Source organism: Equus quagga, chromosome 10 (assembly GCF_021613505.1).
Source record: "Equus quagga isolate Etosha38 chromosome 10, UCLA_HA_Equagga_1.0, whole genome shotgun sequence".
Lineage (NCBI taxonomy): Eukaryota > Metazoa > Chordata > Mammalia > Perissodactyla > Equidae > Equus > Equus quagga.
The window spans coordinates 89,783,966-89,806,614 of NC_060276.1; the positions used below are offsets into that span (position 1 = coordinate 89,783,966).

Below are 22,649 nucleotides of genomic sequence, written 5' to 3' on the forward strand. Positions count from 1 at the left end.
ACTAGGTCTGGATTTCTATTCATTTCCTAGCGTATTGGATGTAATTTTTATTCTTGCTTGCTAGCCTTATTGTGGTATTCCCTCAGCACCATCCTGAACAATTATGTTTCTTCGTAGGTAATGTCTTCCATGATAAAGCAATATATCATTCCACCAGAGAGACTTTGCATTTATTTCTTTATTGGCTGGTGAGCCAAGAACATCATCATGCACAGAGTGCACATACGAAGAGTTGTGTCTGGAACTGTTAACCTGGCAGGGCCTCACTCCAGTGCAGTGAATTACTACCCTTGCCAGCCACGTGAAATGTAACTGCATCCCCAGAGAATAACATAACCCTTCAACCCCATTTGGTTATGACAGTTATTTCTCTGTCCTGTCTTCAGTCACCATTCTATCTTTTAGAATACTGACTTTCAAGCTTTTCTGGCCCAACTCACAGGCAGAAATACATTTTACATCACACACACACAAATACAGAACTAAACAGTTTAACAAAACCATATTTACCCTCACTACGTGAGATAAATGCTGATAACTTCTACTCTGTTTTAATTAATAAAAGAATTGATTAATACTCACAAATTCCATTTCAAAATCTACTAATGGGTCTCAAACCACAGTCAAAATACAATTTTAGAAGCTATTCCTCTAATATCCAAATAATAAATCAGAAAGATTGTCATTTCCTCCAGTCTGTTTTGCTATTTCTTCTGAGATTTACTTTCATATTTCTAAATAATATGAATGTACTCCTCTTTCTGAATTTTTTGCTTTTAGATATAATCTATTTCCTTCTTACAGAAAATGAGGACTTAGCCCCCTTCCATGCACCTTCTTCAAATGTTCACATATTTCCCCTCCTCACCTCCCAATATATCAGGAGTTTTTGATTAAGTCAACATTCACTGTTTATATTCTCACAGTTGTGTGTATCAGTCAGGGTCCCAGCAAGAAACAGATGGCACACTCAAATTGGGTAATTTGAGACGAGTTTAATAAGGGACCATTTGTGAAAGTGTGGGCAGGGTATAGGGAAACCATTAGAGATAGGGCTGGCGAAACTGTGGGGGCTCCGTCAGGCTTCCAAAGAACCCGGAGACTGAGAGCTGTATGCAGAGAGCGCACTTGGTAGCAGCTGTAACCGTTGTCAAGGCATGCAGCCAGCCGGAGATGACCACGCTAGGAACAGAGCCAGGAACTACACACCCCCACCCTGTCCTCCTCCCTCCCTCTGAGCTCCTGCTGGGGCTCCCCAGGGGCAGAACCCACCTGGAAGCCAGAAGGCTCAGGAGCCTGTTGGTGGAGTCCATAGAGGTCTCTGGGCACAGAGCAGGTGGAGAAGTGGGGATGGATCTGGAAGGCAAAGAGAACATGGACGGCACATTATGTAACTAGTACTTACAGCTGAGCACATTTCGTGTTTTTTTTCCTTTCTTGAGTAACTCTTATTTGCCTTGGAGTTAATAACTGGCTCCTTTTTCTTAAAATTTTTCTTTGGTTTCCTGTTTTAAATTTACTTTTTATTTTTACTAAACTTACTCAAACTCCTAAACAGTCAATCAGTTCTACAAGGCTAAGACTGAAGACAAGAACTGTCCTCTGTGCCGCAGTGCCGCCATTTTCCACCCTCCGAAGGCAACCATTTGCTTCTCTCTTAACTGTTTCTTTTGCTATTTCCCTTCATATCACTACATAACACGCTTATAGTGATAACTCTTGCCTTGTGCAGTGTAGGCATTATCTATTGATGTCTCAATTTGAAAAACAAAGATTTTTGCTCTTTCACTAATTCCCCCCTTCTTGCTTACCACATTCAGTGACACTTTCCATTCCCCAAACCTCCCAATATAGAGAGATCATAATTTGGCTAAACCAATATTCATTCTTTACAATATTATGATTACATAAACGTAATTCCTGGCTAAGCTATGTAGTACCCCATAATTCCTTTTCCTCACTCATTCATTTTTCTTGGAATTAATAGTTGTCTGGTTTTCTCATTTGTGTCATTTCCTATATACTCATAATGAATTCATCCCCCAAATCTTCCTTTATTGTCTAAATCTCCCTTCAATATGTTCAAATTCATCAAGTATTCCATCAATCTCATCTCCTTGAAGAACTCCTTCCTGGAGATACCTAACCTGCTCCAATCTACATTGGTCACTCTCTACTCCTGGGGCTCAGCTGTTGTCTTGGAGTTTCCCTTCACTGTCATCCTGGGAGCTCCTCTCACCTCTCTCTTGAGTTACATCCCTTGTTTCCTGGTTTCCATATCTTTCTGTTTCTTGGTTTTATCTCTCATTTTGATGAAGCAGTTCCGGTAGCTTCTGAGAAGTGGATGCATGAGAGGCAAATTTTTTGAGACTTTGCATATCTGAAAATGTCTTTAATCTATCCTCACACTAATTGATTGTTTTGCAGGTAGAGAATTCTAGGTTGGAATTCATTTTCCTTGGCATTTTGAAGGCATTGCTCCATTATCTTCTAGGTTCCAAGTGTTGCTGTTGAGAAGTCCAGACCCATTCTGATATAGGATCCTATGTAACTCACTTTTTTCTAAAGTAATAAATAAAATTTATTATTTCATCTAACAAGAAGTCCAAAAGTAGGGAAGCTTCAGAATTGGTTAGTTCATCAACGACCCAGGTTCTTTCTAGCTTTATGCTCTTCCAACCTCGGCTTGCAGACTTTCCTACAGTGTCTACCCTCATGGTCATAAGATGGCTGCCATAGGACTAGACATCACATCCAGACACTACAACATGTAGCAGCAGAAGAGAGTCATCTCTTTCGTGTCTTTTTAAAAGTAAGAAAGCCTTTCCCAAAAATTCCTCACCGCCTTCCCTTCCCACATCTTTGGCCAGAGCTGGGTCACAAGTCTGCCTTTAATTTAATACTGACAAAGGGGAATAGGATCACTCTGATTGGCTTGGACCATCATGCTGGAGATAAGATATCTGAACAAAGTTAGGATTCTGTTATCAGGTAAGGGATGGATGGCTGTTGGCTAGACAACCAAGGGAGTCTGTTACAGCATGTAGCCTGGCACATGGTAAGCATTAAATATATATTAGCTATTAACTCTTAATAGCTGTATGAATTTATTCAAGTCATTTACCTCCTAGAGCTCCAATTTCCTCATCTGTAAGATGGGATAGGATTATTTGGTTTGTTGGATGTTTTAAAATTAAGAGAGATGACACATGTAAAGTCTTTGGAGCTTAATAAGTGATAGGTATTGATTATAGTTGCATATAATTATTGCTAGAGTACTTGGGTGGCAGATTGAGGTCTCCAACAAAGATTCCTGAGGTTGGCCCTAGCCTGGTGTAACTAATTTCTTTTCCTCTACAGCTCATAGGATCTTTTCCGTGTTCTAAAATTTCATGATTATGTGCCTTGGTATAGTTGTGTTTTTCTCAGCCTTTGTTCTGGATACACAGTGAGCCCTTTCAATCTGGAAACTGATATCCTTCAAGTCAGAGAAACTTTCTTGAATTATTTCTCTGATGATTTCTATCCTTCCACTTTCCATGTGTTCTCACTCTGGAACTCATATTATTCATACGTTGGACTTCTTGACTGACCCAATGATTTTATTATCTTTTATCTCCTATTTTCCATTTCTTTGTCTTTTTTTTTTTTGGGGGGGGGGAGGAAGAGTCACCCTGAGCTAACATCTGTGCCAATCTACCTCTATTTTGTATGTGGGTCGCTGCCACAGCATGGCCACTGACAAGTGGTGTAGATCTGCGCCCAGGAACTGAACCTGGGCCATGGATGTGGAACATGCCAAACTTAACCACTAGGGCATGGGTCTGGCCTCAACATTCCTTTGTCTTTTTGCTCCACATTCTGGGAGATTTCCTCAACTTTAGTTTCCAATCCTCCTACTGAGTTTTTTATTTCTGCTATCCTATTTTTAATTGCTAAGAGTTCTTTCCTATTCTCTAAATGTTTTTATTTCGTTGCAATATCTTCTCTTATTCTCAGAAAATGTTAAATATCAAAGATGGTATCTCAGCATAGTCTCTGTTTCCTCCAAGTTCTTCTTTTCTCAATGTTTTGGCCTCTGTCTTCCACCTTAGAGAGTTTCCTGAAATGTCTGGTAGCGCTAGACTATCTGCTCACATTTAAGATTATAACCTAAAAACCTGATTGGAAGAGAGCTTGGTGGGGGTTATTGGTATAGACTTCACTGTAACCTAACTAGTCTATTATATTGATGTCAGGATATTTAGGTCTTTTGTCTTGGCTGTCAGGTTCACAGCGAAGCAACTTCCAATCCCTTGCCTGGAGAATATATATCTGGCTTTCAGTGGAGGGCATTTGGGAGAAGAGGGCTGAGGTCCTGATGTTTAGTAAGCCTTCGCTTAATCCCTGTTTTCAGGATAGGATCCCACTCTCAACATGCTTACTGTCCCCCAGCCCAGAGACTGCCTACCCTCCAGAGAATATACTTCAGTATTCAGCTGGAGTGGAGGGAGCAGCAGTTGCCTTGCTCAGGTTGGAGATCTGGGCATAGACTTGCTTCTGATACCAGCACTGCCAGTTACGTTATTGTCTCCCAGCTCTAAGCCCAACCCATCTGTCCTCAGCTTTGTGACACTGGGGTTGGGACTCTGCAAACCACAGTAATTTTGCCAGCTGTTCCTTGTTAGGCTCTGTCCATAGAGGGCATCAGAGGGAAACTGGAAGGCTGGGCAAAGAAGGGACAAGCTGCTTCCTGTTGTCTTCCCACTGCTGCAAGCAGCACCCAGCAATGCTTCCTCACCCCAGCAGCAGTTCCTTCCTGCAGCAACAGTTGAGGTCGGTTTGCAGTGTTTCTGCTACTCGCAGAACCAGCCTCATCATGCCCCACGCCAGAGACACCAGCACCAGCTGAGCGGCAAGCTCTTCTCAGAGGTCTGGGTCGCAGCCCCATGGGCCCCTCCTCCAAGCTTCTAGGTTCTGCTAATTCCATCCTTTTTCCTTTTTTCCCCAGCCCTGAGTATTGTGGCTGTTCCTGTAGTTACTGTGTCCATGATACCTTAGAGTTCTCCTTTTACCCTTTCAGTTACCCAGTTAACAACTTTATGCCTAGTTAACAATTAACTTTCTTCTGTTCAAATAATTGGTGTGGTTTCTGTCTCCTGATTAGATGCTGACTGATACACCCACTTTTGATGGAACTTCTTTTTTTCCAGCCCCACTTACACCCCCCTTTCAGAGGTATGGGTTGGCTCCAAATCCTGAGTCTTTCTGAGTCTCACACCAGAGATTAGCTTGCTTCTCGGTCTCCCGAACCCCCTTGGAAACTTAAGCGTCAGCCTCTCCTGGGCTGCTGGGTCAATAACTACTTGTCCATCTGCTTTCTTGCTTCTAAAATTGTGGTGTTATTTTAGCTCCCAACCTCTTCATCCCTGTAGAGTTTTGCTTTTGTAAAAATCTTGTTTATTCTCATAATGGAATTTATTTTTAACAAATAAGAACAGGAGACTAATTTTTAAAGGGAATAACAACGATTTTGGAAAAATGTTGCCACAATAAGTCAGGAAGGATGATTCTCTCCTCTGGGGGAGGAGAGTGGAGCAGGATCCGGGCGGAGGCGGCTGGGGAACTTCTTTTACTCTATTTCTAAATCCTATTTATGAGTTTCAATCGTTCTATGCATGATAAATTTCACAATTTTTGAAAAGATAAACGTCAGTGTACAACTATGTCACTTAGCACGTATCCAGCTGCACAGAATAGAAACTTGACCACAGAGGTTTAATGAGGAGCCTATTTTTCTCCCATAATGAAGAAGTTCGGGGGAAAGCAGTCCAGGCTTAGTACAATATCTCCATAGTGCCAAGGGCAGCCAGGCTCCTCCTAGCTTCAAGCACCATCATGCTTGGCTTCTGTCTTTACACTGCTTAGATGGCTGCTTGACCACCAAGTAACACGTCCATAGTCCAGGAAGAATGGCAAAGGACAAAGGGCAAAAAGCCCAAGAGGCAAGCTAGCTGAGTCGTTGTTATTAGTTCCCTAGAGTGGATTCTGACTCCGGAAAACCCTCTGTCCAGCAGAGCGGAACCCTGTCCGGTCTTTTTGTGCCATCCTCTCCCCTTCCAGCGCTCTATCAGACAATGCTCCACTGCTGTTCAGAGGGTTTTCATGGCCAATTTTTTCAGAAGTGGGTGGCCAGGTCTTTCTTCCTAGTCTGTCTTAGTCTGGAAGCTCTGCTGAAACCTGTCCACCATAGGTGACCCTGCTGGCATTTGAAATACCGGTGGCATCGCTTTCAGCATCACAGCAACACGCAGCAGCCACAGTATGACAACCGACAGATGGGTAGTGTGGTCCCCTGACCAGGAAACGAACCCAGGCCAGGCTGAATCTTAACCATGAGGCCACCAGGGCTGAGTTGCCCACCCTGCTTTAAAAAGCTTTCCTTGTACACTTGAAAGTAATACAATGTTATATGTCTGTTATATCTCAATTTAAATAAATAAATGATGAAGTTTTAAAAAAAGTGAAACCAGGCCCTCATGTGTTTAAATCACGATTAAAATCTATTTATGATGAAATAAAAAGAACTAAAATCTAGGGAAAAGTGTATGAAAAAAATGAGAGCATGTTGTGCTTCATTAAAGAAGTTTACATTTACGATAACTAAAATGGCATCTCAGCTCCCTGGCACTAGTTCCAAAGTGACCTTGCCCTCAGGTTAGTTACTGTGAAGTGTCCACATTATAAAATGGAATGTTTGTGAGCAACTCGCTCACAAACTACTCCTGGCCTTGTGTGTCTTGGCTGTGGGGTATAAATACAGAAGAGCAGAGGCACTGTTTGACCAATATTAAGTCACTTGTGGGTAGAATTTTATTTTACCTATTTATTGTTAGAATTTAAAATTATGTCCGAAATACTGGAAATTTTGCATATATAAGTCTGCCTACATTTATGCCCATAAAAATTGGGTAACGGAGTTCCAAACAGTCCAATTTTCTCTTATAAGCCCAGATCTATGTAGTGCATACCCTCTCTATGAACATTACTAGGAGGCAAATACAACCTTTACATACATATTTTGGTGCTCCTTTGCAATGTTTAAAAAAAGACACAAGCTTTCCGGAATGGCCCAAGCAGCAACTTTGCTTACTTCTCATTGTCCAAGACTCTGTCATAGGCTTCCCCAAACAAAGAAGTCTGGAAAGGTGATGTCACATTATCACCCGGAACACAACCAGAGCCACGTGAGGAAGGAGGATCTATCAGAGAATTCTTTGGAGAGGGCTACTACCATGCTCTGAGTATCCCCTCCTCTGCCCAGAGGGAGGGAGAGGAGCTGCTGTCCAGCCCAAGCATCGCGAGAGGGGCAAGGCAGAAGGGCAAAACGGATATTCCATAGACAACTAACAGTATCTGCCACAGTTGCTGGAAGAATTAAAGTAGACAGTATTTATAGAGCCCTTAGCACACTGTCTGGCACAGAGTGATCATCCAATGAATCTAAACTTCTTTAAAAACTATTCATCCCTAGTTATCTGGCCCATTAAAGAGAAAAAGAAATGAAAAAGAGCACCAAACAGATAATTTCAGTACTACTAAATACAAGAAAGCTGTTGATTGTTCCTTAATGGTTAGGGGTTTTTCCTTCTTGTTTGAGGTTGCACATAGACAGAGTATAACTGCTTCTGTGGAGAAAGTCTAATCCATAAAATGAACATTCACCTCGGTGTGTGAGGGGAAATGTGTTGCACAGAGCTTACTGTGCTGTAGCATACTTTGCTGCAGCATACTTAGAGCTTTCTTTTAACTCCATCTCCAATCTGGCGAAGGGAATGCCCTCCATCTTTCTACCCTTTTTTGGTCATCCAGTCACTCTAATACCTCATTTGTCTTTTTATGCACTAGAACCCTGTGTTCTCTCTCTTCTGATTGGTATCTGTTAGGCTAAATTATCTAATAAATGAATATTAATAATGTTATAAAAAACAATATGGTACTAAAATATTTGCTGTTTTGGTGAGAATGGTTTTGGTTGCAAAGAGAGAACACTTGGCTAAAATTGGCTTACAAATAATGGCATTTATTAACTCATATAATATATCTGGAGGTTGGTGGTTCCAGAGTTGTCTAATTCAGTGGTAGAACACTATCAAGGACTCAGGGGTTCTTTTCTTACTGTTTCCCTATCTTTAGTATGTTGGGTTTTATCCTCACATTTGTGCCTCATGATCACAAGATGGCTGCAGCAGTTTCAGGCATCACATCCTCAAAAAATAGGGCAGAGGAGCATTCCCATTGGGAAGAGGAGCAAAAAAAGGGGAGATGTTTCCTGTTTTGTGTTCCTTTCGAAGAATGAGCAAAACTTTCCCAAAATTCCCCCCAGCAGACTTCCCCTTAGATTTCAATGGCCAAGTTTGGATCATATACACCCGCCTAAACCCACCACGGACAAAAGGAATGAAATCACTAATTGTCTGGGAGTGGGGGGAATACTTTCCCTGAACACATGGCCACAGAAGGTGATTCTAGAAGGAGAAATGGATTTAGTTAGGTAGCCAACAGTGTCTGTTATACTTGGTAATTCTTAACTACTGCAAATACAAAACAGTGCTGGAAATGCTTAAAAAGAGGTAAAGGTAGGGAGAACCCCTTGGCTAGTTTTCCTGATTTCTTCACAGAATAATTTCCAACTTTTGACATGGAAAGTCTTATCTGCAGTTTTAAGTTCTTTCAATTTACCTACCTTCCTTACTCCAGACACCTGGCTACTGAGTCCTAGAACTTGGACGGTAGCCTAGTTTTGCAGTTTGGGTTAAACTGTTCATTCCAAATACTAAACAGACTAAACAGTGTTATGGAGGAATAAGTTCTGCCCCGACTTGATGAGGGGCCATATTTTGTAGTCTCACTCTGCCCAATACGCCACCACAATCCGTAGCAGCTATGCAGATCTTCCTCTTTCGTTAACGCTCTTGTCCCTCCCCACCTACTCTTCCTTAGACCAGTGGACTTTGTACAAAGGGGGAAGGAAACCAGTACCCTTTAAAATCCTTGTGCTAGGTATTTCACATGGCTATTTTATTTGATTTTCACAAGAACCATTGGAAGTAGATATTATCATCCAAGGTCCAGAGAGACGAAATAACCTAACTCCAAATCAAGTTGTAGATTTGCCACTCAAACCCAAGCCTGCCTCTTCAAAGCTCACTTCCCAGAGCAGCAGGCAGAAGTGTCCCAGTCTCCTCTCTCCGCTTGATACATTCCCACCTTGGCCTTCCCTTGATGGAGGGGAAAGAGAATAAATCTGGAGTCAGAACACCTGGCCTGGGGTCCCAGTGTTCTCATGTAGTCGTACTTGTGTGACCTCAGGCAGAGCAGGTCACCTCACCAGATCATTAAGGAGACCCCTTAAAGAGGTTGCTGTGTGTTCCCTGTGGTTGGGGAGGCAGGACTGGAGCCTGAGTTAAGACAGCCTGTGGCCGTGGGAGAGAGGGGCTGCACTGGAATTAGCCAGCACTCCTGGATATGCGAGCCCTGGGGGCAAAGAGTCAGGCTGGAGCCTTCTTGTGTTAACCTTTTTGGAAATATATGATACATATTAAAATGTGCACAAAGAAGGTTTACAGTTTGATGGATTTTCACAAACTGAACATCCTCCTGAAACCAAAACATTAATTACCAGCATCCCATAAGACCACTGTACCCCCTTTCAGTCACTGCTACTCCCTAAGGGTAACCACTATCCTGACCTCTGATAGCATAGATTAGTTTTGCCTCTTTTTGTTCTTTATATAAATGGACTCATACAGTAGGTACCCTTTAGTACCTGGCTTCATTTGCTCAACGTTCTATTTATGAGGTTCATCATTACACACACACACACACACACACACACATATATGTAGCTGTGGATAGTTTATTCTCACTGCTGTATAGTATCCCATTGTGTAAACATTCCACAATTTATTCATCCATTCTAGAGTTGATAGTCATTTTAGTAGTTTCCAATTTGGGGCTATTATGAATAGCTATGGACATTCTAGCACATTTCATTTGGTAAACACATGTACAGATTTCTCTTGCGGACAGACCCAGGAGTGGGATTTCAGGGTCACAGGGGTGGTATTTGTCAAATCTGGAGCAGTTCAAAGTCTTACCCAAGAAGACTTCTTGGAGAGAATGTGGACCCAGCAATGACAGCCTAGGTACAGCGCCCCTGCCCCCACCCTCTCACCTCAGTCCCAAAGCCAGGGGCCAAAACGGGGGTGGCAGTTGGAGAAACTGTATGGTCTGCATTATAAGAGCTGCAGTCAGAGGGACCCAGCAAAGGAGTCTCCCATGAGCCTCATGGAGGAAGCCACGTGCGCAGGCACGTGGCCCGGCTGACAGAAACTTTCCACTCTAGCACAGGGTCAGTCCTGTCTCAACACGGGTCTTGTGAAGGGCTTGTGCTGGAGAGGCTACTATTTGGGCTCCAGTTCTGGACACTTGGTTGTCATCTGAACGTTCCATTCCGTGACTGTGTAACCTTGGTAAGGTCATTTTCCTTTTCTAGGCCTCGCTTTTCCTGTCTCTTTGATGTATGGCTCCTTTCTGCTCTGAATTTCTAAGAATTGCCTGTGTTCTAAATTTCTTGAGAACAAGGACCACGTCTTCCCTTCCTTCCATATTCCTAGAAAGCACCTAAAACTCTGCACACAGGGACCTATGGGCACATAGGTCACTGGACAACAAATGTCTTGCAATTTCATTTTCTAAAGAAAAATCTACTTTTATGAGTCCAGTGATGCACATAATGAGAGTTAAATTGGTGCATTAAAATTAACAACATGGTGTGCGTGCCTGTCCAAATAAGATGTTATATTACACACCAGCTTTACGGAAAAATCCATTTCCATTCTTGTCACACAACTGATCTTCTCCAAAGGAACAGAGCAAAGACTGTCTGTGCATTGTAAATTTATTGACTCACTATTTTATCCAAGGACATTGGGTAATTAAAAGATTCCAACATAGACCCAAAGACTTCTTCTCTTCATCTTGGAACATGTTTTATCACTTGCTACTGCCTTCCTCCTAATGCCTAGCATTTAAAGGTTATATTAAAAAAAAAAAAAAAAAGACTCCAGACATCATGTAGTCACTGTCTGGAATGGCATTATATTTCAACAGGATATTATCACTCAGGCAGAGAAATCATTTTTACTGGGTAGGAAATTATTCCATTGTGCAGTATTATTCAAGCAATTAGAAATCACATTGTGTGGCAGATTATCAGATCTTCTCACTGGAGCTTGTTATTATACTGTTCATATTTAAAATGTGGGGCTGCAAAGAGAAAAAGGCTTTTTCAATAGAAGCATGGACACTCCAAAGAACTCAGGCAACTGGGCAGGTGAGCCATGATGTAATTTCGTTTCCCAGGAAATTCTTTTGGAGTTCCCCTGAAGTTCCCTATCTTACTTCACCCATCAGCAACCTTGGTTCCTTGGATTCATTCCCTTTAGCCAAGGAAAACATAGCTTGGCTCCTTAGGGCTTTATAGGGAACTGACAACTTAAAAATTGGTAAGGTTCCAAACGTGTGTTGGAAAATCTGTCTTAGAATTCAGAACAAATTTTCCTCAGTTTGTTATGAATGACTTTCACTCCCAAGCAGGCCGCCAGAGCCCATGTCAACCATAACAAAGTGGGACTCCAGTGTTAATGATGATCAGCAAATCAGTTCTTGGGTAGAGCGTTATTTCCCAATGAAAAGCCGCTGAGTTCCCAGTTCGGAGAACAGAAACGCAGCTTGCCTTCTCTCTTCCCCGCTCCACTCGGCAGTCAGAGTGGGAGTTCCTCCAGCTTGGGGGACTGCTGCGCTCAAGGCAGGAAGAGGGGTTGGAAGATGTCCAGAAGGCTGTGAGCAGAAGCAGGGGCTTCCCAGCAGTGACAGAAAGAAGAAGGGAAAAGGAGCGGGGGCGGGCCCAGCAGTGATGCAGGGCAGAGGTGGGAGTATTTATAGCTTCAGCTGCAGTCGAGAGGAAAGTCCCTGGACGCAGGGGTGATTTTGCTCATGGAACACTGGTAACTTGGGCGGTCATAATTGAGGGACTGTCCCAATCAGCATGCAAGTCAATGTTTTAACTTTATACTCGAGCCCCCTGAAACCTTTCTTTCTGCTTTAAAAAAAATCATCATGGAATATTTCAGATATACAAAAGGTATACAGAACAATATAACAAACGCCCAGCTTAATGTCTCGAACATTTCAGATATAGTTGGAGCCCTCTGTGTACCTCTTCTCTCATTCTCTCTGCCCCCGAGACAACCACAAATTTGATGTTATCATTCCCATGTGTATTTTTATAACATATATTTCACATATATACATATTATAAACCCTATATAAGTTATATCCTATTATAAATCTTTAAGGATATATATATCTAAAATAAATGATTTATAATATTTTTGCATATTTTAACATTTTATAAATGGTAGCATACTCTATGTAGCCTTCTGCAAATTGCTTTTTCCCTCCAACATTATGTTTTAAAAATTAGTCCCTGTTTAGAAATACCTTATGACCCAGCCATCCCACTACTGGGTATATATCCTAAGAACCTGATCAGCAATTTCAGAAGCTCCATGCACCCCTATCTTCATTGCAGCATTATTCACAATAGCCAAGTCATGGAACCAACCTAAGTGCCCAGCAACTGATGATTGGATAAAGAAGTTGTGGTATATATATACAATGGAATACTACTCAGCCATAAAAAAGGACAAAGTTGTCCCATTCACAACAACATGGATAGACCTTGAGAGTATTATGTTGAGTGAAATAAGCCAGACAGAGAAAGACGAACTCTGTATGACTCCACTCATAGGTGGTAGTTAACATATGGACAAAGAGAACTGATCGGTGGTTGCCAGGGGAAAGGGGGGTGGGGGGAGGGCACTAGGGGTGAAGTGGTGTACCTACAACATGACTAATAATAATGTACAACTGTAATTTCACAAGGATGTTAACTTTTATAACCTTAATAAAAAAAAATTAGTCCCTGTTGATAGTGTGGCTCTGGGTCATCCATTTTAACTGCTGTATAGTATTCCATCTTATGAATAGACACACCTTTCCTACGAGCCAAACTCAGGACCCAGCCATGCACTCACTCCTCTTTCCTGCCTTACACAGGATGTTGGATTCTTAATTCACAACCAGAGCAACACCCCTTTCTAAGGGCCAAATTGTCCAGGTCCCTCAGCCAAGCCCTCCTTCCTGGGCCTTGGGAGAAGCTCTGTTGGAAGTGGTGGGCTGCCTGGTGAGCATGGATTCAGAACATTACCTGACCTTGAGAGAGAGTTTGTCCTTGCTGTGGGATACGGACTGAAGAACTGCCTCCACCCCTGGAGGCAAGATGACTCATGTACCTGGAATTCCCTACCTCTTTCCCCTGGATGGAGTCTAAGTCATGCTGTTAAAATGGAATTAGTTCACTCTTTAAAAGGGGAAGGAATCCTCAGAATTTAGAATAACAGAAGCATACAGTGCAAGAGCTAGAAAAGTAGCTTATCCGTCCCTCCTTCCCCAACACCTCAATGTGGGACAAGAGATATTTGGGCAACAGCCAAGCCAACCATCTGAGAAGGTTTTAAGACAGCAGTGACTTGAAGTCTTTCTAGAAGGGGCAGGAGGGTGAAGACTTGACAAGAAGCAGAGTGCTGGAATGGCTGAGCATCACCCTTGATGATTAATCAGTGGCATTTAGAGCCATCGCTCTCTTTCAGCTCGGCTCAACAAGGCAGGGAACCTCCTGGCAAAATGCTCTGTCCCAGAATTTCTGGCACTGGGTTTTCTGGCCTGTGTCAAGCATTCCTTGAGAACTGTCTGGCCAGGCGAGAGCTGGAGCCTGCCACATTGTTCTTAGCAGGATCTTTGAAGTAGCAGAAGGGCTTCTTCGAGTTCTAACCAATGCTTTGACTGTGTGGAGGCTGCTAACTCACCCCACTTGGCTGCTTTCCCCACCACCCCTCTATCCTACAGGCAGGACCTGAAAAGGAAGCCCAGAGGGTTAGAGACGACATGAACTCCAGAGACGTCCCAGCTCAACACTTGATTTACCACATTATTAATTTAATAAATAGGTGCCAAGTGCCTAGAGTGTGCCAGGCTTGGTTTGGGAACACAGTGATGAACAAAACCAGACATAGCCTCTGCCCTCTTGAAGATCACTTGTTGATGGGTTTTGTGTGTGTGTGTGTGTGTGTGTGTGTGTGTGTTTAGGGGGTGACCAATATTAACCAAGCAATCACACAAATGTAAAATACACCATGCTATGAGCCAGACTTAGGGAGGTCAGAGAGGGCTTCCTTGAAGAGGTGATGCTTGGGCTGAGATGTGAAACACGAGTAGGTGTTAAGGCAAAAAGGGGAGAAAGAACTTTGCAGGCAGAGAGAGAACAGCAGGGGGTAAGATGGTACATAGCAAAACAGGCGGCCATGTGGCCTTTGATAGCAAATAAAGAGAGCAGAGGGAGGAGATAAAGCAGGGGAGCCAGGGCCACACCACATGGAGCCTCGAGGCCTATGTGAAATATTGTGGTCTTTATCCTAAAAGCAATGGGAAGCCACTGGGGGCTTCAACTGAGGCATGGACATGATCAAAATTGAATTTTCAAACAGATATTTTTGAATGCTGTATGGAGAACCAACTGGAGAAGGGCAAACTGGGAGATTATTTTAGGTGAGAGATATTGGTGGCTTGGGCTAGGGTGGTGCTGGTGGTGGTGGTAAAGAGAAGGGCACAGATTTAAGAGACATTTAGGAGGTTAAATCAACATGACTTGGTGCTGGTTTGAATACAGGCGTGACAGGGAGGTGGGTCTCAAGGAGAGCTAGCAGGTTTCTCCAATGGGTGGTACTGTTGAGTGAGATAGAGATCACTGAAGAGAACCAGGTTTGTGACAGAGCAGTAAGTGTTGAGTTTCAGCTGCCTTTGTGATATCCAAGAGGAGATACTGGGCAGACCACTGACTCTATATGGGTCTGGGACTGAGAGGCGAGTTCTGAACTGGAGATCTATATATCCTTGAGTCGTCTGCAAAAAGACAGCGATTCAGTCAGGGTTCCAAAAGGAAACAGATGGCACAATCAAATTAGGATAATTCAATGAGGATTAATAAAAGGACTATATTAGGTTTCTACTGCATAACAACCAGCACCATGACCTCAGTGGCTTAGTAGAGCAAACATTTTATTTCTTGCTCACAGGTCTGTAGGTTGGTTGTAGTTCAGCTGATTGAGGCTGGGCTCAGCTGGGCCAGGCTGACTCCAGACTGCGAGTCCCATTCCTATCTCTTCTACAAGCCTGGACCGCTCAGGGAATGGCGCCATATCAAAGACTCAGAATTGGCCTCTGTTGGCTGGTCAGGCATCAGTAGTAGGCTTGGTGAGGGAAGCCTGTGTTGTGGATGCTCTGACACCGAGTTCACAAGATCACTGAGGAAGCACCAGGGTAGCTGGAGGAAGAGGGTGACTGACATCCAGGGATGGGTTGTCTGGTCCACCTAATTATGGAGAGTGTCCTCTGCAGTAGATGCCCTCTGGCGGGCATTTACAAGGATATGAATACCTTCATATTTTGGGCTTAGTCCCAGAGGTCCATCCACACACCTGCCCTCAAAACGTCCTTGTTACCAATTTTCTAGTCTCGTTCTCTCCAAGTCCCTGACTAATTGGATAACCCAATTGTCATTGCCATTAGGCAGTGTGGATCCAGTCATCTGGGCATCTCAGTCCCAACAAAGCAAACAACCAAATGTTCTGCCTTCTGGGAGGATTTTCCTCCATCAACATTTTCAGGGCCACTCCCAAATGGGGCTGTAATGTAGCAGTCATCTATTTCTGACTGGTGCCAGCATACCAAGCAGACCCATTAGGGAAGAGGGCTAAGGCTTTTTCCTTCTCTGATAACAGGTAACAGGGAATGGGGGCCATGAGGCCACAGGTATAACTGAACAAGAGGCAGGGTAGCAGTAAGAGTAGGTACCACGGGAGTCAGAGCCACCTGCTTGTGCAGTTTTCTCTTGCTTTCCTGACATGCTTGGACCTCGTTTCATATATTTTACTTCTGTTTTATAATGGAAAACTGCTATATGTGTCCAAGTGTCTGGTTTGGTAGATCAGATAACATCCAGCTCATAATGGGTATTTTTCAAAAAACATTAAGAGTAGATGTTGAGTTTTATTGAATGCTATTACATTTACCAAAATAGGCATGTGATTTTTTTCTTTTGCTCTATTAATATCATGTATCATAGTAATAAATTCCTGCACACTGAACCACCCTTGCATTCTTAGTATAAACTCCATTTGGTGGCAGCAATTTATTCTTTTAATACGATGCTGGATTTTGTTGCTAATATTTTATTTCATATTTTCACATTGACATTCATGGATGAGATTGGTCTGCAGTTTTATTTAGTGTGCTATTTTTGCCAGGTTTGATTTCAATGTTATCTTGGCTTAACAGAATTGTATTTCCTTCTTTGTCTATGGTCTGGAACTCTAAAAGCATTAGAATTATCTGTTCCTTACAGATTTGCTGGATTCACTCCTGAAACCATCTGGACCTGCTGTTTTGTGAGACTTTACCATCACCTACCAGATCTGCTGAGTCTCTTTGGATCAGCCCATCCTTTGGTCAGGAAAGCTTTCTTTAACAGACCAAACTACTGGCAGACAGGCCCTTTAGTTCAGTGTTTCTCAGAGTGTGGTCTGGCCTAGAATCATCTGGGATACTAGTTAAAAGGCCTTCGACCTTTTGAATTAGAATTTCTTAGGGGAGGGGCCTAGTTTGCATTTTGAATGAGCTCCCTGGGTAATTCTCCTGTACACTCTAGTTTGAATTCTCCACATTAGCGAGAAGCTTCTAGTTTCTCCGTGTTAAACTAAAGACTATTCTGTCTTGAGGCCTCCTCACTTCTGGATAGGTGCCTGTGAGCCACGCAAAGCCAGAGCACTTCTTTTCCTTCCCTTGCCCCTGTATCTACTGATGGCCTCAAGGAGGATTACGTGTCCAGCAATTCCCTTCTCCTTTCCCAGGAGCATCCTCTGAGGTCCCATTTGCTCCCACTTTACCAATGGTGCCTATTTGGTTGGAAAAACTTCATAACTGTGGCCAGAACTTCACTGGTCAGAGAGTCAGGGACAGGTAGAGTGACTAACTATCCCAATTTGCCTATGACTTTCTTGTTTTAGCACTGAAAGCCCCATGTCCCAGGAAACCCCGAGACGTAGGCAAACTAGGACAATTGGTCACCCTATATCCTGCGTCAGAACTGGTGTTATCATGTAGTCCGTCAACCTTTCACCACCCTTAGCTGTCCACAGATTACTTCTGGGAAATCTGGTTGGATGAGTTGGGAAGTTCCCACCACCATTACCACAGTCCTAAACTACACTTAGCTCCCTAAATTCTGGACCCCACTCCAGACAAACAAGATTCAAATGCACATTAAAGTTTGAGAAGCACTGCCCCAGAGTGCTTGTTCTCAAACCCGGTTGCGCACTGGAATCACCTGGGAGTTTTTAAACATACCAATACCTGGGTGTCACCTCCAATAATTCTGAGTTACTTGGTCTGGGTGTAGCCTGGGTCTCTGGATTTTTTCCCCCAGCTTTATTGAGATATAATTTACAATAACATTGTGTAAGTTTAAGGGGTACAATGTGATAATTTAATATTTCTATATATTATGAAATGATTACCACATCAAGGTTAGTTAACACATCCATCACCTCATATAGTTAACTTTTTAAACTTTTGTGGTGAGAACATTTAAGATCTACTCCCTTAGCAAATTTCAAGCACCATGCTGTACATTAGATCCCCAGAACTTATCTTTTTTTAATATGAAAATATTTTCTTTTTTATTTTATTGAAGTCACATTGGCTTATAACATTATATAAATTTCAAGTCTACATAGTTATATTTCAACTTTTGTATAGACTACGCCGAATTCACCACCAAAGTCTAGTTGCCATCCGTCACCATATATGTGAGCCCCTTTACCCCTTTCACCCTCTCTCCACTCCTCTTCCCCTCTGATAACCACCAATGTGTTCTCTGTGTCTATGCATTTGTTTATTGTTGTTGTTTTATCTTCCACATACGAGTGAAATCATACACTGTTTGACTTTCTCTGTCTGACTTATTTTGCTTAGCATAATACACTCAAGGTCTATCCGTGTTGTTGCAAATGGCAAAATTTCATCTTTTTTTAATGAAGTCTTTTCCAAGTCTTGGCTATTGTGAATAATGCTGCAGTGAACATGGGGCTGCATGTATCTTTTCAAATTAATGTTTTCGTGTTCTTTGGATAAATACCCAGAAGTGGAATAGCTGGATCATATGGTAATTCTATTTTTAATTTTTTGAGGAATCTCCATACTGTTTTCCATAGTGGCTGCACCAGTATGCATTACCACCAGCAGTGTACGAGGGTTCCCTTTTCTCCACATCCTCTCCAACATTTGTTATTTCTTGTCTTGTTAATAACAGCCATTCTGGTGGGTGTGAGGTGATATTTCATTCTGGTTTTGATTTGTGTTTCACTAATAATTAGTGATGTTGAACATCTTTTCATGTGCCGTTTGACCAAGAAATGACCATTCCATTTCTTTGGAAAAATGTGTGTTCAGATCCTCTGCCCATTTTTAAATTGAGCTGTTTGTTTTTGATTGTTGAGTTGTATGAGTTCTTTATATATTTTGGATATTAACCCCTTATCAGATATATGATTTGCAAATATCTTCTCTCAATTGGTAGGTTGTCTTTTTGTTTTGTTGATGGTTTCTTTTGTCATGCAGAAGCTGTTTAGTTTGACATAGTCCCATTTGTTTTTTTTTTTCTTTTGTTTCCCTTGCCTGAGGAGACATATCCAAAAGGATACTGCTAAGACTGATGTCAAAGAGCTGACTGCCTATGTTTTCCTCTAAGAGTTTCATGGTTTCAGGTCTTCCATTCAAGTCTTTAATCTATTTTGAATTAATTTTTGTGCATGGTGTAAGATAGTGGTCTATTTTCATTCTTTTGCATGTGGCTGTCCAGTTTTCCCAACACCATTTACTGAAGAGACTTTCCTTTCTCCATTGTATGTTCTTCGCTCCTTTGTCAAAAATTAGCTGTCCATAGATGTGTGGGTTTATTTCTGGGCTCTCAATTCTGTTCCATTGATCTGTGTGTCTGTTTTTCTGTCAGTACCATGCTGTTTTGATTACTATAGCTTTGTAGTATACTTTGAAATCAGGGAGTGTGATGCCTCCAGCTTTTCTTCCTATTTCTCAGGATTGCTTTGGCTATTTGGGGTCTTTTTTGTTCCAGAACTTATTCATCTTGTAACTGAAAATTTGTACCCTTGTGACTAATATCTCTTTATTTCCTCCACACCCCAGGCCCTGGTAACTACCAATCTACTCTGTTTCTACAAGTTTGACTTTTTAAAATTCCACATATAAGTGAGATCATGCAGTATTTGTCTTTCTGTGCCTGACTGATTTCACTTAGCGTAATACCCTCAAGGTCCATCCACGTTGTTGCAAATGGCAGGATTCCCTTCTTTTTTTATGGCTGAACAATATCCCATTGTATATATGGTATCCGGATTTTTTTAAGTTCCCCAAATGTATCTAATATGCAGACAAGCTTGAGAACCACTGCTCTAGACCAGAGAATAGAGTATGTTCGGCCCAGATGCGAGGGTAGGCTTGTACAACTGTTCAAATCTAACAATCTTGCACCACATTGACTTTCTCCCCCTCTATCAGCCTTCTTAATCACCTTCACAGAGGATAAAGGCTAGCACTGCACTTGGCCCACTCTTCTTCCCTTCTTATCTAATATTCTGTGATTGTATACTATACTACACTATAGTAGTCCTCCCTTATCCGTGGGGGAAACGTTCCAAGACCCCCAGTGGATACCTGAAATGGCGGAGAGTACCAAACCCTATAGATACAATGTTTTTTCCTATACATACACACCTATGATAAAGTTTAACTTATAAATTAAGCACAGTAAGGAGATTAACAACAGTAACTAATAGTAGAATAGAACAATTATAACAACATAATGTAATAAAAGTTATGTCAATGTGGTCTCTCTCTCTACATGTCTTACTGTACTGTATTTTCAGACCGCAGTTAACCATGGGTAACCGGAACCATGGAAAGTGAAATCACAGAAAAGGGGGGACTACTGTATACTATACTATACTACTATAGTTTACCAGCCATAGACAGTCCTTCTTGATGTTTCTTTATAATTACAACAGTGATCATGCCTGTCCAACTCCTATTATCTCCATTAACTTCTCCCCAGCTCTTGCCTCTGGACTTCTATTGCATTTATAATTAGTAACATGCATTATAACACTATATATGTTGGCTTTTATTGTTCTCTAATTATTTGGTCTTTATTTTGTTAATCAATGATCTTTTGGTGGCAAGTGACAGAAGCCTAACTCAGTCTGGCTTAAATGAAAAGCCAATATATTGGCTCATGTAAGAGACACATGCAGGTGTACTGACTTTATTCAGGTATGGTTAGATGCAGGACCCAGATGATGTCATCTGAAAGATGCCTTTTTCTCCTTCCCTTAACCCCAATTCCTCTGTTTAGGCTTTATTTTCAGGCAAGATCTCTCCATTTGGTAATGAAAATGTCCATTCTAAGGTGTGGTAGGTTGAGGGTTTTTAATTCTCATAACACTGAAATCCTCATCAGATAATTTTGTTTCATATTATGTCCGGGACCCCAGTCAGCCTACTCAGCCACATTTTACAGAAATTCAGCCCAATGAAGAGCAAATACATACCAGAGAACACAGACAAGCTCTGGGAACAAAAAAGATGGAAACTAAAGATCTCACTCTGATCTTTTATTAATGCCAGATACCATGCCAAGATAGACTGTTACAAGTCCAAAGCATTTCACTCATTTATTAGACATTTACTCACCATCTACTATGTATCAAGTACAGTGCTAGAGACTTGGATGAATAAGACTTGATCCCTCTTTTGATGGCCTCAGAGGGTAGCAGACAAGACAGTCATACTAACAACCACTAACAACCATAATGCAACATGGCAACGTTACCCTGCAGGTATGGGCTGGGTAGGTGTTTGGGAAACACACTGGAAACATGTGCTGCCAATTTCTCTGGGCCCCAGGTACCTCAGGTATAATATTTAAGAAAGATTGTGTTGAAATGTTTTCTAAATGCTCTCTCAGCTTGAATTTTCTGCTATTTATTTCTCTCTCTTGAAAGTCCTCCCTTCATTGCAACAGGGGCATTTAGCTCAGTGGGGAAGTGAATGGATTCCAGCTAAACACACTTACAGATCACCTTAGGGGTTCTTTTTCTAATGGCAAAAGTAGTGTCCAGGGCTGCTGTTTGAAATTATTTATGTATGCTGCAGAGGAAAATCATTTAGAACGACAGAAGCAAAGGGTTGTGATTTGTAGGGAGAATGGAAAGTGGGTGTGTTCAATGAGGATGCTAAAAGATCTGCACACTTTGGTCAACCTATGGCAAAGGGAAGGAGAAGGGACTATTGCATAAGAAGAATTTCATTTGAATAGCCAATATCCAAAATTTAGAGTGCCAATAGATGCTAAGGCATGGAAAGGGCTTTAATCTTATTTTGGCCTTCAAGTGGAAACCCATATGTGGACTGGAAGTTTACTAAGCCTTAGGTATTGTTACACATCAAAGTTTGAAGCGTCTCGGTTTCTTAATTCTTTGTATGATAGCTTTTCTGTTCTTCCTATTTGCTGTTAGAAGGCTGTCAGTCCTTTAGAGAGGAGATCTGTGCATAACAATGGCCACCAATTACGGAGCACTTAACATATGCATTGTGCTTTTCATCCTTCTTGCATTTTTCATACTTCACTCATTTAATCCTCATTCCATGAGCAAGAGGTAGGCGGGTACTGTAATTATCCCCATTTTACAGGTATGAAAAGAGAAACTCAGAGAACTTGAGATAACTTGCCCAAGAGACATGGAGGCAAGACTCAAATACACAGATTTCTGACTTTAGAGCTTATCTGATGATAGCTAGCTAGAGAGAGAGTTTTGATAAGGAAGGAAGTGACTACTCTTAGCTCTTAGAGTGTTAACTAGAATCACAGATGTATTTAGAAGAGGCCTTAGGGAGGCGGTCAGGTTGGTTGCAAATTGAAACCTGGAATTCTCACATGGCTGCCCTGGCTCCCAGGACAGAGCCACCATGGAGAAGCCCAGGGGTAGCCTGGCTGTAGACCCTCTTTCAGCCCCCACTTCTCAGAGAAATTTCTAGGCCCCTTGAGATAACCAACAGTATATGTTTCCCAAGCCTTTTGAATGAGAATCACCTGGGACAATTTTTAAAATTCAGAGTTGCATGTTGAAACGATTACATGTTGAAATAATAATATTTTGGATATGCTGGGTTAAATAAAGTATATTATTAACATTTATTTTACCTGTTTCTTTTTACCTTTTAAAATGTGGCTGCTAGAAAGTTGAAAATTACATATGTGGCTTGCATTATATTTTATGGACAGAGCTGCTCTAAAGAGTATGCCAACCTAGAAGTCAGTTCTGAAGGGAATGAAAGTAGGGAGAAGAAATTGA

General features: G+C 41.9%; 1 long non-coding RNA gene across 2 annotated transcripts in view; it reads right to left on the reverse strand.

The window, feature by feature from the left end:
• Window positions 1–1,000: 1,000 nt before the first annotated feature.
• The window catches only part of LOC124246126 (uncharacterized), a 113,936-nt gene continuing 92,287 nt past the window's right edge, over window positions 1,001–22,649 (reverse strand). For both annotated transcript variants that reach the window (XR_006890397.1, XR_006890396.1), the window contains exons 3-4: window positions 1,273–1,356; window positions 1,001–1,182 (exon numbers count right to left, since the gene is read on the reverse strand). This is a non-coding gene — a long non-coding RNA (uncharacterized LOC124246126). The remainder of the gene's footprint in view (window positions 1,183–1,272; window positions 1,357–22,649) is intronic.